Below are 20,169 nucleotides of genomic sequence, written 5' to 3' on the forward strand. Positions count from 1 at the left end.
GAGTCACAGACAGCTTCTGCGCACACATCACCTGCCAGCCTCTTCTGCTTGGGCCTGCTGAGATGGGGATGGTTCTGGCACATACCTAATGTTTCATGTACCTTGGGGGTATCTGCAACTCCTCTTTAGTGGAGTCGGTGGCCGTCTTATGTGACAAGATGGGGACATGAAACTTACTGCAGCAAACAGAACTGTGTGTTTTGAGCCGCAGTCCGCATTTATTTACCCACAATGCTGGGAACCCAAAGAGAGGGAAGGATGGAGAGACTGCTAAGTGTGTGTGTGTGCATGTGTTTGCAGGGAGGGGGTGGAGGGAGCTGCATGTCAGACTCTGTCAGCTGAATTTCTTTCAAGGCAAATAAATGAAAATGAATAAATAACGCTCAGGACTTAATCCTTCTTTCAGGCTGAATGTGAGAGCCGGCACTGCTTCGCTCGCAAACTCTTTGTCAGTTGCTGTCTTAAGTTAAATAACCCTTCTTTAGAGAACACAGCGCAAGAGAGTGCAATAATAGTTGCTCATATCCCCTTTGGAAAACCCCCATTTAATGTATCAGTGCTCAGGGGATTCTACACACCTCCAAAAGAATTTGAATCCCTTTTCCCACAACCTCTTTGAGTCCATATGATAAATGACACCCATCATTCTGTCACTGCCAAACAGCACAGAGGGGAATTTCAGTGATATATGATTCACAAGAACAGGAAATCAACTCTTTTTTTCCCTTTTCCTCTCTTGCCAACAAGAACTGACCTGGACACTGTCACGACTTGGCCTTATTAAGGGGAAAAATAACCTGTGCTAAACCCAAAAAGATAAATTTGACAAAATCTGCATTTCTCTCTCTCTCTCTCTCGCTTGCTTTAAGAGCTGAACAACCAATAGCTCATGAAAGGCAAATGCTTCCCATCAAAAAAGAAAAATAAAATCAAGCCGAAAGGCATAGAAAAATAACCTCTGTCGAGGTAAGAAAAAAAAACACTTGGCCTAAGGAACTTAAAAGCAATTAGTAATAATTAATAAAAAAGCAATGCTGAGCAAAATGACAGTCTCCCCTTGCCCCCAATTATAAAAAAGGCTAATTACTCTACCTAGATCATTTTAAGGATCTGTCTGTGTGTGTTCTGGGGTTTTCATAATAATGAATAATATATAACCCCTCTACTTTAAAACATAATGAATGGAATTCATATGCTTATTTGGGAAAATGAAAATGAGCACTCCTGTTGGTGCAATACTCAATATATAATAAGTCATATAAATGACGTGTAGCACACTTCAGTTTATTTTCAGGGTTGCAGATGTGCATACTGCAATAAGAATGGTTTATTAAATTCAATATTAAATGAAGAATCTAAGTTGAGAATTATATACAGTACGGATACCATTTATTTCTAAACATAAAGATTTACGTTTACATCTCTCAAAATATTTAACATAGCATTAATTGAGCACTGCTAAATTTAAATTAGACAGGCCTAAACAGTTGTTTGGCTTTGAGAAAAATGAAAAACCCCATTCTCGTGAAGATGAACGCAGCTTTTTGCAATAACCACAAACCAGCAATGCCACTGGCTACACTACTGCTTCTGAGCTAAAGATCCTTGTTTTGGTCATGTCACACTGCTGCACCTTCCAGCTTCTCTCGGCAATAAACAGACTCGTTTTTCGGTTTATATTGAAATACTAACGGCACCTTTTAAAAATAAAAATAACAGAAAAGCAACAGAACGGTGGTGTGAACAAGCTAAGTTTGGGTTTTGAGGCGGTGAGGGAGAGTTCAGTAGTACAGGCTTGCAGGTTTGTTTCTGTGTTTGGTTTTTCTGAAGCTTGCATTGCGCTGGAGGAGTAACCCCTCAGGCAAGCACAGTGCCCCCCCAGAACAGTTGTAAATACAGCGATCCACTGACCCCACGGCTAAGAACGCTCGATTGTACAGATGGTCACATGTCCTCGCCACTGGTGTCAAAGAGGCCCTGTGGTGGTAATGGCGGAGGGTTAAAGATATTTACGAGAAGTGTGTTTCATACTTGCCTATGTTGCTGTAATTTCAGTGATATATAGCACACAGCTCACCCTGCTACCGGACACAACTGCCTGGTCCATATACCCCTCACACTTGCCCAATCAAAGGAGGCAATGTGCCACATCTGCATTCATTTCTGGAACTTAACAAGTGGGGGAACACATCTAATTGCTACCAGTTTAACTTTGCTAAATCATCCATGCAATTGATAACCATCTTTGTATTCGTTCACAAAACTGCAAAAATATTGTTGAACTGAGTCGCAGAACAAAACTTAGAAATATGTACAGTGTGTGATATACATACAGTGGTACACAACATATATAAATATTGAACTTGCACAATAAAAAGAATGCAAAAAACAACATTAGCTCATTTAAAGTATTATCATTGGTTTATGTTTATGCCAACTACTTCTTTATATCCTGCAAAAAATACTTTTCACATCTGAGATTTATAGAGGTTTCCGATCAGCTGCCATTTTATACATCCCACACAACAGGCTGTAAGTGAAAAGGCTATGTGCAACTCTAGAGCTCACTGAAAATTCCCAAAGTGCAAAATCTTTTGCACACGAACAACATTATATATTCCCGACAACAAATGTGCAGAAGAGCTTTGAAATACTGAGTTTAATTTTAAGTAATTTAGAGGAAAGCAGATCTGAACAGTACCTGAAGCGCGATATATATTTCAAAGCACATTTGTCTTGGCGGTTTGCTTGAGAATGGCGAAGTTTTGGAGCGGTGGAACACTTGTGCTGAAACTTGAACATTTTAAATAAAATGACACTGAAGGAAAACAATGCAGTGCTTCTAGCCAGATGACTTATAACAAAACTTCCTTTTGTTGTTTTTAATCATTTCAAATTTGGAGTGAGAGGTGCTCCCTGAGCACAACAGCACAATTACTGCTTATTACTAATTTATAATCTATTATGGTGGTTACAGTACATTTAACCTTGTACTAAACTGCACATTAAATTTAGATGACAAAAAACTGAACTAACCGGCATTTCTCTCAGACAGGAAACCTGTGTCCACAGTATCACTGAAATACGAAAAGGTATTTTCTGTATCATGTGATATATTCACATTTTACACAATACTTAGGTTCCTACAGTGCTACTGTAGATCTAGGGAAAGTCGGTCTGTGGAAAATTTTTGTAAAAACAATTCACCTCCCCTTTAGAAATAAAAATAATAAAATAAAAAAATGCCAACTTCTACCTTCTAGAAGAGCATTTAAAATATATAGTTCAAGCTTAGTCAAAACAAAATCTCAACACATACGAAGAAATTAAAGCAGAACTCTTTTACAGATTTATTTTCCTCCTTAAAGCAAGGTGGCCGTGTCAGGTATCATCAGAAATTAAGTACATCTCGGCAATTTGTAGGCATTTCATGACTTGATTGTTAGTAACTAGACCCACAGGAGTCAGTTAAATGTTCATGAAAGCAGTATCTCTTTCGATTTTTGTAAAGAAATAATAACTGCATAATGCTTGCGAGGGCTTGTGGCGGAATAGGAAATGAATTGGAAATGGCTTAAAATTGTTGCTCTCAAGCAGAGATGTTCCTTCTACCACCAGGGGTTCCTTTCGTCAAGCAGGTTTAGGTATTAAAAGAGGTCTAAAAGGTATTTGTAATGGCCCCAGTAAAGCTTCATTGCCATTAAATTTTTTTTTTAAATCTGTTTTACATTTTGCGGTCCCTAGTTGCTTGATTTTCGTCTAACTTTTTTCTTCTTCTTTTAAATGCTCTTACATTTTTATACTTTTCTACATTAAATGTGCGCATTATTTTTTTTGCATAACAAATAAGAGTTTTTCCAACGATATCGGAGGATCTGATTAATAAACTCCTTTAGGAACTCAGCGGTTCGGTTGTGTAGTGGAACAAACATATTTAAGGTATGAACTGAACAATTTATTTTTATGGGCCAAAAGAATTATATCATATTATCTGCAGTAATAAAGCAAGTAATAAAACAAATACAAAGATTTGTCTGTACATGTAACTCTGGAAAAAGCCCTTTGCCTGCTCAATAAAGTTCACATCAAAGAAAGTACACTCTGTAACCCACTAGATGTGCACTTTATGTTGGTGTTTAATTTGTTCCATCATCAAATGACTGATATTTAATGATTTTGCATTGTATCTGTCTTTGTGAAGCTATGTCATCACTTAACAGTAATGCAGTATATTTAAAAATGTCTATACTAATCCCAATGCTAGTATACATATTTGCATACATGATAACCTTCCATATTAATGCAGGGCCATGAAAAATAATTACACTATCATTTAAACCTTTTTTACATGTGGTGTAGTGCCAAATTTCAGTTCATTGAAATTCAAATAATAATATATATATATATTTTCAATCCACTTTTTTCCTTCTCTCAGGTAATACAAAAATACAAGTTCTCAAAAGCATTCAGAATCGCATTCATGAACATTAATACTGAATATTTTTTACACAATTCTTGACACAATTGTTTTAGCACATTGCCAAACCATACCAAAATGAACACAATATAGAATTCAGTTTAATTTCTGTGTAGCTAAATATTGCACTGTAAAAAAAGACACATTTACTTCCTGTAAAGTATCTAAGCACATCATCTCTCTGCAGACTGCTTAAACAAAATCCACCATCCAGATTAACCTCCAGATTGTTTTCTCAGAATTTAGATACCTAGCTGTATTCATTTAAAGTCTTGTCAGGGAACTGTGATTAACTGTGGTTCTTATACTTCTCATTCCTGAACTCATCATTAAAAGTGAGATCTTCTATCACTGAGAAAATTACCAGAATTAAATTCCAGATGCTGCTATTGCCACCTTACTAGTAAATTCAAGTAAAACATGATATATTAATAGAATCCGGGAATTACTTGTTTTTCTGGTACTTGGACGGTCTCTCAGCTGGGCACAGATTCACAAGGTCTGGTGATTTTACAGTACACCCTTCCTCATCAATGTGTCTCAACAGGAATTGCTCATAGCCTAATTTTCAATTAACGCCGTTCCCAAATACCACATCTGATTAAGCTACACATTGTGTGGTCAACACACTTCAAATGTCTCCCATCTTAGCCTCTATCTCAGATTTTGATATTGAGGAAAACAGGACCAATACTGCTCTGTATTGTGTGGTAATGCAGTCCTTTCCGAGTCTGATATACTTGCAAGACCTTATACTAACTGTACCGCTGGAAAGAGAAAGAGCTGTCCAGTTCAAATTATTTTATCAAGTGGCCATTCAAAGGAGGATATTGAGCACAAAATGGGCTGCACCTGGTTTTTAGAGTCTAGAAATTGAAAGACCAGAAACGGGTGAAATGGATATGGAAAATGAGTGTTAGTCTCTTTTCATTTCCCTCATTTCTGTAAATTCATAGAAGGTTCTGGAATCCGCTGGGTCGCCAAGGTGGGCAGCTCACTTCCTTTCACTCTTTGGTGCAGGACGCTCCTGTTCTCCACCTGCCTGAACCGCAGCTGTAACCCTGAAAGGAACCAGGACTAGTTAGGTTTTCAGCTGGGGTTTCCGAACGCGAACATTCTCACTGGGTATGTCAGGCAGAGCAGCCATCTTTAGAAGCGGCTTGGAGTTGGCTGCCTGAGTTGGGCATGAATGGCGTGGGTGCAGTGCTGGTGTGAGTGTGGTGGTAGAGGACTGGCTCCAAACGGAATGAAGCTGAAACACCATATGTTTCCTTGCTGACTTTGTAGACAGCCGGCAGTCCCCAGCTCGAGCGAGAGAAAGAGCGCCAAGCTTTGACAAGGCAGGGAAGCCAGTCTTTCACCAAGAAAATTCTGCTGGCTGGAAATCTGTTTTTATTTCTGCCTTATTGCTTTATTGTTTTGCAAGCACAAGAAATACAAATGAGAGCCTCTTATACAGGACCAATGCAACATCAAGGTGTGCATGCAGAAAGATGGACATGTCTTTTTCAAATTTAATCCGTATATCTGTACTGTGATTAGGTAACATTAATAAGATCCCCAAGGGTGAATTTTATTTTAAATGCAACAGTATGTATATATTTCAATCAAACTGTATAGCAGATACGTAACTGACCATTTATCCATTCAACTCCTGCACTGTGTCATGTAAACTTGTGAACTTTTTTTTTCTTTTTTGGGACACTGTAACACGAGCTCAGACAAAGGAATTAACCAAAAGATTTAAAATACATCTTTCTATATGATTGCAGTAGTGTTTATTGAACACTAAATGTACATCTTTAGAGCCTGCATCACCGACTACCATGTGCACATTATAAAAACAATAAATTAATATCTAATCTACTCAGAAATGCAGGCACCGGGGCTATTTTTTACTGTCTGTGATAAGCATATGCTCAGGATGTTAAGTTTAGCAAACTGAATATCACAACTTGATAGATTTACCACCAAACTATTCGAACATTTCAGAAAATCATGATCATAAAGTGGTTGAGGAGCTTCAGAAAATGAAGGACATGAACAGTGTAGATCCTGATGTACTGCAGAATTGTTATACTTTAATAACATGTACAGGTATTACAGTCAAATGTCCACACAGTATTTGGTCTGCTTTGGTCATTCTGTGATGGCAAAGCTGGTCTAATAATGAGTATGTACTGTCTGTCTGAGTCTGTACTTTCATAAGAGAAAGAAGCCTTACAGACATTAACTTCCAGGCTAGCCATTAACAACTATGAATGGCTTTCCCAAAGAGTCTGCTTTCATGGATTCATCATCCAGCCTTTAAGCAGAATGAACAAACTTCTCATTCATTTTTCAATAAAGCTAAGATGACTCGTAGATATCAGCAAGCCATGTACTGTATGTAGGAACTACTGTTGGATATGGCAGATTTGTAAATATACTGTATGCCATAAAATATAAACACCATCCGAAGTGGTGGAGTCTTACCATAATATAATTACTAGCCTTTTGTAATACAGTCTGCAATAGGTCCTTTATGCAGCAGAAGACTTTGTTACCACCTACTAATAGTAAGTATCTACTCCATTTTGTGCTGAGTGTGGTGTCACGGATCAACTACAGTACCTCCATGCCAAGGCTATGTACTTGAAACTGGCATGGTTTTATAGTAAAGTGCTGTGGAACATACTGTCAGGTTTAATTAAGATGATTATGATTTCCACGCTTGGATAACATTTCATTTTCCCCTTCCTTTTGAGGAACGTTGGACAAGACAAAACGAGACATTCACACCCCAGTCACACAATCAAACACATTGTTGAGTAAACATCTTGATTGCTTTCTGGCTTGCTAAACCTACGTGCCATATCCTGCAGTCTGTGCTGCTCTTGGAAGTGTTAACTCCAAAGCAATCTCTGCCCTGCTACCCCTCTCAATAAACCACAGACTGCTGCATTAGTCTCCCTGAAAGAATGGATGATTGATTGCTGCCAGTCACAAATGCCATCATTCCCAGCTTGTCCTAAGCCTCAGAAATAAGCAGTGTTTTCAGCTAGCACCAGATGACTATTAAAGGATAGTATTCATATGAAGCCAAGAAGGGCAGTGGGCAGGTTATGTGGCATCAGGACTCAGTTTCAATGTACAGTGTCCCTTTTGTTCAGCCCTGGACTAAATCAATTTAGTAATTAATACATAGCAACAGTTTATTACATATTTAAAGGGTCTACATTCTTGTTTGGTATTAAAACAGTCTTTTATTGAGATATACAGTATAAAGCAACAACAATGTTCCATAGCTAATGTAAATAGAGTCCATTGATTTAGCTCCTAAACTATCCTGCTTCATTCCTGATGTGAAACATTAAAACAGCCATTTTTTCACTCACAAAATGATATGAACCACAGAAGCAATTTCCAAAAATATTTTTTTAAACATTTATCTTGTTTTTAATAAATATATATTAAAAAAGAACTATGAACTTTTACACAGAAGGATGATGTAGTTTTTAACCCCTTTTCTTACATATGATGCCAGGATCTGGGTAATCTATACCAAAGTACCCACACAGAAGCTATTGTATGTGTTTCAATAGGTCTCATTATTGCAACAGAGATATACAAGAACTAGCAAATGAGTCTTGTAAATGCATATTCTTTGAGCCTATTTGCATTTTATCTGATAAGATTTAGTCACTGTTTCATAACCGATAAAGATTGTTAGACAGTTTGTTCCAGGTTTTGAGCATATAAAAATAATTAGGTGAACAAATACTAAATTTACCTGTACAAACCTGGGGAGTTTCCCCAGTTATCAGAGTCACAGATTGCATGCAATGCAATTATATGGCTGCTAGACATACATAGCACATCCATCCATTTTCTAACCACTTTATCCGATACAGGGTTGCAGGGGAGCCAGACCCTATCCTGGAAAGAAACAGGGACAAGACCAGAAACAGCCTGAACAGGATGTCAGCCCATCACAGAGCACACACTTACACCAGGTCAATTATCCCAGAAGCCAATTAGGCTGCCAGTATGTCTTTGGACTCTGGGAGGAAACTGGAGCACCTGATGGAAAGCCATGCAAACACACGGGGAACATACAAACTCCACACAGATAGCACCCCAGGTTTGGAATTGAACCCATACCAGAGTGCAAAAATATACAGGGGCTTCATATTTCTAAACAAATATAGTAAGGTATTCTACAGAATTGTCAAACTTCATGGAATCCATAGCAAAGTACAGATAAAAGTTTGATGAAAGGTGGTAGATAGAGGAAATCACCAGCACCAATAAAGTCTGTATTATCTCTATCTCACCCTCCTGTCTCATGGGCAGCCTGAATGCTGCTATAAACCCATTTTGAAAATTGCACCCATATATTTGCCGGAGACAGTTAGCTCATCCTCATGACAGAGCAAACTTTTAAGAAGAATTATGCCAGTGTCATTCTGAAGCGTTTATCAAAGCGGGTCAATTACTCACGGGTCGAAACACCTAACACATCAAGTGCCTGTCGCCTCATCAGCTGCCACAGTGCGAGTCCACTGTCCCAGCAATGCACACTAGTGCACACTGCCAACAGACAAAGAACAGGGGGTGACACAAACTTCATCCATTGGAGAGGACTGACTGTTTCAAACAATGTTGATCGATGGGTTTCCTCAAATAATCTCGGGAAATTGAGGATACAAAATGAGAATTTGGTGAAACCTCAGTGGTTTGACTATGGACTGATACACAATACTTTCAGACACTAAAAAGGTTAGTTCTTCTTCTCACTCTCATTCACTGCAGTCACCGATAACTCCTGAAGGTAGTTTTTAAATATCAATTAAAAAAAAACAGCTTCTGAAACCTTGAGGCAGTTATGTTCACCTGAACCAAAATAAATTACTCGTCAGTCACAGGATTTATTACAGTTAACTCTCCTCCTGTCTTTCAAAACTATTTGACATCTCTTCCTAATCCCGCGTTCCCTAGGAATTGTCAGGTGATGTGTTCCTTTTAAAGCAGGAGGATGTTTTCCATTACAAGGTAAACACTTAAAATGCAGACTGTGCTCTACCTCACCCCTGCCGCTTATTAAATCACCCATCGTACAGAGAGGCTGCCTTGATGAAAATGAAAAGCTGCTGGTATCACTTTAAAATGGATCAACGTGCATATAACTGTCATTAGTGTTTGCTCTGCACATGTGCAAAGGTCATATGGCAAAGATTTCAAGGTCAAAAAGTGTCCTGTGACTTCAAGGAACTACTGTAAATGGCATCTAACTGATACTTAATGGGGAAAATCCCACCTGCAGATCACCGACTCCACAATGACTTTCTTTTGAACTGAAGCTTTTTATTCAGCCATCGAAAAGCCACTATGAAGCACAGGGTTTGAAGATTGCAGTTGATTGGTGGGCTCAAAGTTTGACTCACTGGCCAAAATGTTATGAGCAAGAACTGCTCTACCGTCCATCCTTCTGTCCATCTTGTAAGCACTTCATCCAATTCTGGGTTGTGGGGGAACCTATCCCAGCAAGCAACTGGTAAGGCAGGATACTCACTGGACAGAATGCCAGTCCATTGCATGGCACACAGACTCACACACATTCACAATTAACCTACTGTACCAGTATGTCTTTGGAATGTGGGAGAAAACTGGAGCACATGCGAACATAGGGAAAACATACTGTACAAATCCATCCAGATAGCTCGTCATGAATTGAACCCAGGGCCCCAGCACTGCAAGGGAGCAATGTTAACCACTGTGACACCCAGCTTTAATGCATTCTACAAAATTTCCTATCATTTGCAGTCTGATCCCAACCCATTCTTCTGGATGAATCACCGCCATTTGAGGAGACAATGAGGGTACAGCACTACAGTTTGCACTGGGACCCCCACTTTTCAATAGGATTAAGACCTCTGGAGTTCTCATATAATACACTCTAGTTTCAAATGTGCCAAATGTACCAAAAGCTGTAAATGAACAACCCATTGATAATACAAGAGATATCACCTTACCACTAAAGGTACTGTATTTGACACTTTCCTTGCATACTTAAAACACCACTCCAAAAGCAAAAGATCTCTGCAAAATTACTCCAGCAACAATGTCACATTCACTTAGCAATCAAAAATTCTTACAGAATCCTCTTATAAGTATTTATTACAGCATATTTCTGAGTCAATTTTTAATTAATTTTTTAGACACTATGTTCATTGTTGCATCAAGTTCCATTTCCTCATTCAGTTTATGCAGTTGTGCACTGGTTGCTTTAAGTATTCAACCTCTAAGCATTTTTTAGTTGGTGGGTGTCAATTAAAATAATCAAGAGCCTGGTCACAAGACTTGTGCGCTGAACAATGACATGATATACCTTCACCTGCCTTTCCAAAATATGCCCTGTGTTCCACTCTGATAGTCTTGACTGTAAAACAATCAGAGCACTCAACAATCCTTTTATCAGTAAATTATTTATCTGTAGCAAAAAAAAACTCAGATTCTATAATTGTCAAAATATCAATGCCACTGTGAAAAAAGTGATAAAATATAAAGTGTGTTAGCTTTTCATTCAGTTGTGCATGAGTTCAAATATGCAATATCTGATAAAATAGATGCTTTGTTAAAAATCAAAAGATAGTGTAATGATCAATGTTTAAAGAACGGCACTTATATTACATCAGTCTGTTACATCTTCATTTATCTACACTAATGTTTTGCAGGAAGGACTTTAGTGGGATACAAGCACGCTCTGTGTGGTCTTTACAAGCCACAAACCCATAATCTTAATCAGTGGGGGATTCTAAGGGAAAATTTCATCAAGACTCCTAATACTGATACATCTCATAATTTGCACTGAACCCTCACCAAGTCTTTATTCTTTCTCAACCTCATCCCTGCCCTCCCTCCCCCCAACAAAGACCCTAAAACTACAAAGGCCTGGGGCCATGACTGCTCTACATGGCTTGTAGAGACATCTACTGTAGGATTATGCGTCTGTGAAACTGAACAGTGAGAACCCACTTGCACAAGAAGCCACACGCTAGAGATGACACCACTCGAGAGTTGCTCTGTTTACGGTTGGCAAGGTAACCTGCCACACCTGGATGAGAAGGCCCTCCTGACTACGGACCAAAGGGGCTGGGTATCTCCAGCAGCAGAGATCTGAGAAGGGAGCTGTACAATTTGCGGTGTTTGAAAAAGACCAAAACCTTGACGATATCTTCAAATTATTTAAAGCCGTTCCGTAATTACAAGTAAAGTAAGACATTCCACCGAGGTAATTACTTTTATTGCCTTCCAATTTCTCCTTCTCAGGGAGAAAGAGAGAGATAGTGTGTCCCCACCACTCAGAAATTTAATCACAGGTTTTCATTACGCTATCACTAACTCTCCGGTACGGTACAGCAGCTCTCTTTTAATAGTGCCGTAAAAAGAAAACCTTAGGAAAATACGATTCAGCTTCCTCGAGAAAAGATTTGAGAAGGTAATGTGATGAGAATGTTGAACTAATTGGCACTTAGGGCTACAGAGTTTTAATACCAAAAGAAAACGAAGACATATGCAAAAGTAAAACTGAACTAGGAAAACAGATTGAGAAGTCAACAAAATAAACTCTCCGCAAAACCAACAGCACTATTACATTCTGGTAACAGCTTGTACATAAAATACAGTCATTTCTACTGCTAAGAAAAAAACCTCATTTTAAACAAAGCTTATTTTGAGTTTAAAATTTACCGAAAATGTTTCTAAACAAAAATCACTGTTGTGCTTCCCCATTATTCATTTCCTAAAACTGAGAGACGTTACACCTACAGTACTAAGGAAATTTTACAGTGTTTACTGGTAGTTACAGATGAAGCCAGGTTTTTATAAATGTTTAGATTAAAGAAATGTAACATGAAATAATAGACATTATAAGAGACATAGTAATAGGGAAGAAGCTCAATGAACTTTCCCTGTACAAGCGAAGGCCGATAAAAGAGAAAAGTAGTTTGGAAAGCAAACTTTCCACTACTGAAACACATTTTACTGGATTTTTCCTAACAGATTTTTGATTCACAAGCATTAGGAGGTTGCGTATCTATTCTTTTGTGTTTTTAACACTCTTCGTGTTTTGACAAGTTTAATTACACTATCACGTCTGTTGCCTTGTTCATTTTTAATATCCTTAATCTCTTGTATTTTTTTAAAACGTTGCCGCCTGTTAGTGTCTGTCTCGTTTTTATGCAGTAATTCCATGTTTCCTTTAGAAGTGGTTGTATGGATTATCTGTCTTTTAGGTTTTCTGCTCTTAAATAACTACTTTTAAAGACCAGTGAATTAAATGATTGCCTTAGATCCAAAGCCTTTTTATTCTTCCACTTCTGTTTAGCCTGTGAAATAGGGGCAACACTGATTAAAGTTTTTAAACTTAAGACACTCTAGTTATTACAATAAGCAATTGCCTTGTGTGTCTTCTTATGGTAAGGCTCTAGGGTGCAGCTCTCACTGTCTGTTACAGTTCTGGTGGTGTAAATGTCCATTTTATGTGCCAAGCAGACCAGGCACACAACTTCCAAGGTTTCACTTTGCTACAGATTTCATTCAGGAAGCATCAAACACAATGTCCCTAGATCACACATCTAAGCTTAAACGTTATTGAGGAATATGCCAAATATTAACTACCCCCAGCTATCCATGAGATCGCCTGCTCCTAAATTGCTCCTAAAATCTAGCTATCCCTTCTCGTGCCACTCAGAGGTAAAATGAATATGGGCGCTCTCAAGCCAGGAGGCATGTAGAAGGTACTGAGGTTCCTAAAGAATGTATCTGGGCAGTACCTGGGTTTGTAACATGTTTCCATTTATAAGCCCATTGTGGATACAGGCAGTGGGCAGAGAAGAGGAAAGGGAAAAAGGAGACATTAGGATAGGGGCATCACAGAGCTGCTATATGAAACCAATGCCAAGATGCATACCAGGTGTTGCAGTGACCACATATGTTCTGGCAATCCTCTGACATTGCAATGAATCTCACTGATTGATGTGGCAGGGCAGAATGGACAGGAAGTAATGAGTCATTATTCCAACAATGCTTTTTTTTTCCCTCTTGCTTTTTTCAATGGAACAAATGAACACAAAAACGTGGCTACTACCACCACCAAAAAAAAAATAGAAACAACAAAAGTATATTTGGGCAGGCAGAGCTTTTATACAGAAGAATCTGTTTTCTTCCTGTCATTAAACAGTCACAATCACAGACAGGTCTTTGTTAAACAACAATTTTGTTCTAAGCAGTATTTTAGTTCAAAGTTGTGAAGGCTTGTGGTTTTATCGCATGCATATAAAAATAAATAAATGTTGGGTCTTCTAAGTGACTCATCTAATAATAGTCAAGGAGAAAAGTTTTTTGTAAGTCCACATGCAGGGCCAGTCTATGGAAAAGATGTTGCAGATTTGAATCTAAATTCAAATTTAGGGAACTCTCTATGAAAAATGAAAAAAAAAGGCAAAGTACTGTAGGACCTATATCACAAAGGTAATTATATAAATTATAGCTAATGTAGTCTGGATGAGAAACACACTTTTCAGATTAAATTATGCTCTTTGTGAAAAATACAAGATAGTTTTAGATTTTTCAGTACTTTACTGAATTGTTTATTTTGAAAATGGTTAGGTTCAGTTTCTTTCTCTTAAGATTTCAGAAAATTCTTCTGAAGTATTTTACTGACAAATCTGAGTTTACTCAGGTATTTGACAGCACTGCTACAAAATATCAAATTGTAGGGATTTTCTTCAGTCTTTGTTGAGTGCTAATTATCTTTCGCAGACATTCCAACAAAGCATTACTTGTCAAAGAATGCTTTTACAGTGATCTTTTTTGCAAATTAAATATTACACAATATGAGGTTTTAACATTGATAAATTTCACTGGATACTTACTGTACTATATACGGTGTACATGTTTATCTTTCATACACTTCTCCAAACACGCAATGCAATCACACAGGACTTTCTTTTCTTGCTTTAAAGATCTAAGAGCTGACGAGAACAAAATGAGCTAAAGTGCCAACTTAGAAAGTACAATATATCAGTTTGTGTTCAGTTGATTATCCTTGTGCTTGAACGTTTTCCAGTTCTGAAGGATTTCTGTTTACCATTTGACAACACAAAGGAATCTGACCAAGATATACTATCACGGGCCCATTTTAGTTCAATACTGGCTTTGTTTTTCAAGAAAGAATAGCTTTTGTGTTAAAAAAAGTTGCAGGCCTCAGTTTCAATGCCAGATTCGGACAAAGTGACAAATATAAAGTGCTTCAAGATTCACACACAGAATAAGTAAGGCTGCAAAAGGAAAGAGATTTAAAGAAAAATAAATGAGTTACACTAGAGTCTAAAAATATCCTGCAATTAAAAAGAATAAAGCATTGTTTGTCTATAGAGTATCGGAGTTCAAGTCAAGATAACTTATGTTAAGAATACATAACGCACTCATTAGACCTCACTTAGAATACTGTGTTCAATTTACCTTGTTCTTAATAGGACACTGGGGTCTACTTAATGACTTAAGCAATGACAAATATAAACACTGCCTTCCTTAAATCATAGATTTACCCTGTTGGTGTCCTACCCCTCATGGGAGATTAACAGTTTCTTCATTTAACATTGAAAAATAAATAATATAAAAATGAAGCAATTCTTTGTCATTGAGCTTTGAAAGTTTAACAGCGTTGCTATTGCGTTCCATTTGTTCTTGGTTCATTAGTAGAGTCAAACAGCATACCCCATGAATATATTCATTCCAGAAGTATTTTTATAGCCTTTTTCAGTCTAACAGTCTATATATCTTTTGTTTTGTACATGTTGGCACTGAATGCGAACCTGTGGGAAGACATTTCATGCTCCTCCTTGACATTTATTACATTCTTCCAAATTATCCAAGAAAAACATGCAACATGGACTAAAGGGACTGAAGACAAACCAACAAAGTTTGCTACTCTGCAATGATTATTAGGATCTTTTTTTTTAATTTTCTGCAAAGAACAAACATACACAGAATTATAACTGCAAAATACTTCATGGCATTTTTTAAGCTTTTGAGCTGTCTTTTTTTTTTTCAAAATAAAACACCCAAATGGAGTTTGCTTTCTAATCAGCATTCAGAACGAAAGTCATGAAACGAAGAGAAACAATGTACTGTACCAGAGATAGTCCACACCACAGAGATGTCATTTTAACACCTCCTTCCTACTTTAACCAAAGTTACAGAAATGTAGTGGGCTTTCAAATCTGTACATCCTATGGGCAAACATGACTCCAAAATTACAGATAAAATGCAGAATGTAGGATAATTTTGTCACTTCCACATTTTGATGACAAATGTACCTCACTTGCGCATTTGGAAAGATCTCATTAATATTTAGCCAATACATGTTGTTTCAATTTCTCGCTGGACCTCCACGTTTTTAGGATTACTTGAATTTTCTATTGCTAGCTGCAGTAGTAACTGTGTGTGGCTGTTCACATTCATTGACTTATCTTCACTTTTTTTATTGAAACTGAAATTAAGACTACTTTTTAATAGAACTGAAGTAGAACTTTGCCTACACCCCTTACAGTACATTAAAGATAATCTAATAACAGATGTATAAATACATAGATGCAAAAGTAAATAACACTATAGAAGAAAAGCTGTGTAATATATGTAAACCATATCTGTTAAACATAATAATTCCTTGTTTTAGATTTTAAAAATATTCTGGTAATCCCACACCTAATGCAAACACTGACTTTAGTTTTGAAAGTATGACATGCTCTCTCCAGGATCTTATTGGTTAATTCTTAAGATGGGCTTAGATTCCAGTAAATCTGGGCTTGCAAATGTTTTGACTTTACAAGGCCATATCTGTAAAACTGCAAAAAGATAAAAATGTTGGCTGTTCTTTTACATCCTATATGTAAGATTAATAGACTAACTATGAGAACTATCCTCAAGGAATCTGACTGCCTCTTCACAGCAAACTTCAATGTGAAACATACATTTAAGAACTGATCTTCAGAACAGTGGTGTGACATGTGACCTTCAAAGTGCATAGAAATACCATGTCTAGTTACAGAAAACAAGGGGAAACTCTTTTTGTTTTTTCAAAATAGTTTATTGTAACCTGCAGCGTTTGAAGGTTTAGGTTGTGTGAAGATTTAAAATGGGCAGTTAGTACATTGTTGTATTGTGTGGCAGGAAACATCTGTTTTGTTAATAAAGGTCATTTGATTTTCATTGGAATTACGTTTCAGTCAAGTTTAACTCAATATCAGAAGACCGGATTCATGGTTTGTTATTCTAAAATTCTAAAACATTTTTTTTTTGCTTTTTGATATTTTAGTTGTAATTTTGTTGTGAGGATTTGACCTACAATCTCCCATTTAAGAGTTGGCCTGTTTCCTAGTAACAACTAGAGTTAGTAACTGTCTTCTATGCTTAAGACAAAAAAGAACATGAACATGCAATGTATAAAGAAAAACTTTCTTCCAGAAAGAAATCTGCACTTCAGGGTCAACTCCCTAAATTATACCTCAAAAACGACATCTGGGGTATAGCAAACTGTATGGTTTAAGAGCAATTCATTTGTAGCTAATATATAGTAGTACAGTTGAATCCTTAAGCGTTCAGGCTGAAATATCTTCTCAGTCAATTTATCTGGTTAAATAAAGGATTAATAATAAGTTAAGACTAAAATATCATGTTTCTCAAGATTAATTTTTATGTTTTGAGATTTATTCTATTGATGACTGTGTTAAAGTGCTATTTGCCTCCAAGCTAATTTATTGGGTAAGATTAGCACCTCCAAAGACCTGTCAAAACTGACCAGCAGGAAGTGGACCAGCACATAAAAAAAGCATACTGCAGCACTGCTGAAACGTTCTTTATCACAGACATGTTCTGTGCAACTTTATAAGAAATTTCTTTCCTATGATTAATGGTTCTCAATCAAATCTATTGGAAAAAAACATGTCTCCCAAACTAACATTAGAATGAGCCTTCACACCCCAAGTAGTGAATATGTGGAATGGTGCATTGCTTACCACCACACCCATGGGACTAGTACTAGTAATAATCATGATAATTCCTTAACTTATATAGTGCTTTAAAAGACACTCCAGTCAAAGCTCTCTGAAGGTAATGGGGACTCCCCCCTACCACCACCACCGATGTGCAGCACCAACCTGGTTGATGTGACTGCAGCCAAAGTGTGCCAGTACACTCCCCACACATCAGCTATCAGTGGAGAGGAGAACAAAGTAATAAAGCCAATTCACAGATGGGGATATTCACGTGGGCCTCCATAGCAGGCCTTGTGTGATGCAGGAAGGTTCTTTCTCAGAGCTGCATGTGCCTGTGTATGATCCTTGGTTGTTGTTTCTTGTCTAAACATCGGAGACCACTCATTGTAATATGACAGGCCTATGTAAAGCAGAAGCTTGTCGAGTGAGAAATTAAAAGTCAGTCCCAGCCTTATGAGAGCTGATCTTTTAAAATAAGAATATCAATTCAGAGTGATTCCGTCTTTGCCACATTGTAAGACAACGGTAGTTTAACACTTTGTGGGGTTGTGATTCATGCAGTGTAGCACTAATTAATGTCCCCTGTCCCCTCAACACTGATTCCTTTTCAGAAAGAATGCAAGAGATTCCTTTGTCATCAGAGTCCATGGACAGTCAAGTTTGTCATAGTCAGTGGGGGAAGAGACGAGACGAGTGGGTTGGAGAGGTGAGAGGTGCTGCCAAATGCTATCAATTTCAGAAACATCCCTCCTCATTTTACACACAGTAGCTCTGGAATGCACTACAGAATATCCTTATTAGACTTTAAATACTCTCATGAATAACAGGTTCCTTTGTTAAAGGAACACTAGACAATAAGCTTGTCTCATATTGCCTGTGCCATGGTTTACTATTTGAAGAATCTGACAGTATTTCACATTTATTTTACACCATAAATAAGCACAGTGCTCTCCAGACCATCAATAAAATGGGAACAATAATGTATATCAGAATGTGCTGTGGATTCAATTTATCCTTAAAAATGCTATACTGTAGTCATAATAACCTTGCAGAGAGCAAACCCATATTTGTCATAATTACTTTAATTCCAGAAAACACAAGGGTCACATTTATGCATACATCTAAGTATTCCTTTAAATAAAATCCAACAAAAACACATCTACCACAATATATAACTCTTTAGAGGCCTCTGGAACTATTTACAGGCCTCTGAAGGTTTTCCTGTTTCCCTGGAGTATGAAAGGAGGTAACTCATGGAAGAAATTTAGTAGTAGCAGGCATCATAATAGTGAAGATCAGAGAACTTTCTAATGGTCACTGACCTCTACAATATGGGGGGTTGTGATAAAGAATTCCAGAAAAAGCTGAATCTACCTTAAGAAAATGTAGCAGCTGATTCAACTACAGAAAAGGCTGTGTCCTTTTTATTAAATTTAACGTTCCTGGTATAATGGCAACTATTCCAGGAAGAGGAAACAAGTGTATTTCGCCATGACAGTCTGTGAGACTAGTAGGTTGCATGGCAGACATAAAGCCAAAGGCAACATTGGGAGCCCTTCTATGCAAATGGGCATCTTCAGCATACTGTGATCAAAGCAACCATCCAGGTTGCCTGGAAGGATGTGGCATACAAAGTCAGGCCACCAAGTGAGAAGGATCTTCTGAAAGGAAACCACAAAAAGAGGTGACTGAAATTTGCCAAAGTATTGTATATCAGAGTGACAACTGGAACCACATCTTATGGTCAATTGAATGAAACATGTTCAGCTTCTTGGACAAGTATATAAAAGGTGGCGCTCATGTTGAGAAACCACCCATGCCCGCTATGATAAATGGCAGGGAGCAGTGGTTCTTTCTACCAGGAAGCTCAAACGTGGTTGAAAATGAACATTTTTAGCATTACAATGATAGAAGTCATACAACTAAATCAAAAATTTAAAAAAGAAACAAAGAAATGGACATTTCTCAGTTGAATCATTCTCCAGACTTGAATCAACACTTGGGTTCAAACTCAAAAGGGTAGATCACAAATGGAAACCAAAGTGTCTGTAGGATCTAGAGCAAATCTATCATGAGGAATGGTTAAAAATCCCCTTTCAGAAGTGCCAGAACCTCATAATACTATGGGAGACATTTTGTCAGTGTAATCCATGCCAGAGGAGGATTTAGAAAAAACTACATGGCTGTGAACAAATAAGACCCTTGCATTTTCTGTACATTATGGCAAATATTAATTTGTTCTGTACTACGTTATTAAGCATAGAGAGCAACTTTTTTAGAATATGTTAAGCAAGACACATGATCCAATCTGGAATGCTTTCTGTTATGTGATAGAGCAATGAAAGAGCTTTATGGAGCTCTTTCATCGGGCAGTTGAATAACACTAGAGACCACTGTACCTACAGTAACTGTGAAAATAAACATGAACACCTCGATAATCAACTTTTATAGGCTGGAAAACGGATGTAAATTTATTCCATTTAAAATGTAAACAGCTTTCAAAGTACTGTGCCAAGGAAAAAAAAAACTTTTGCAAAGATGTAGGGAGGAAACATTCACAAATAACTTAAATTTTGAAATCGCAAATTCCAAAATGTCATTCAATATCCAGCGAATGAAGAGGAGCTGGCATACTTGTATTCAGTTTTTTTA

The 20,169-nt window shown here is 37.4% G+C and overlaps 1 protein-coding gene across 1 annotated transcript in view; it reads right to left on the reverse strand.

Annotated features, from left to right (window-relative positions):
- Positions 1–20,169, reverse strand: part of tshz2 (teashirt zinc finger homeobox 2) — a 79,682-nt gene that overhangs the window by 42,124 nt on the left and 17,389 nt on the right. The window lies entirely within an intron of this gene.

Source organism: Atractosteus spatula, chromosome 19, assembly GCF_055471065.1.
Source record: "Atractosteus spatula isolate fAtrSpa1 chromosome 19, fAtrSpa1.hap1, whole genome shotgun sequence".
Lineage (NCBI taxonomy): Eukaryota > Metazoa > Chordata > Actinopteri > Semionotiformes > Lepisosteidae > Atractosteus > Atractosteus spatula.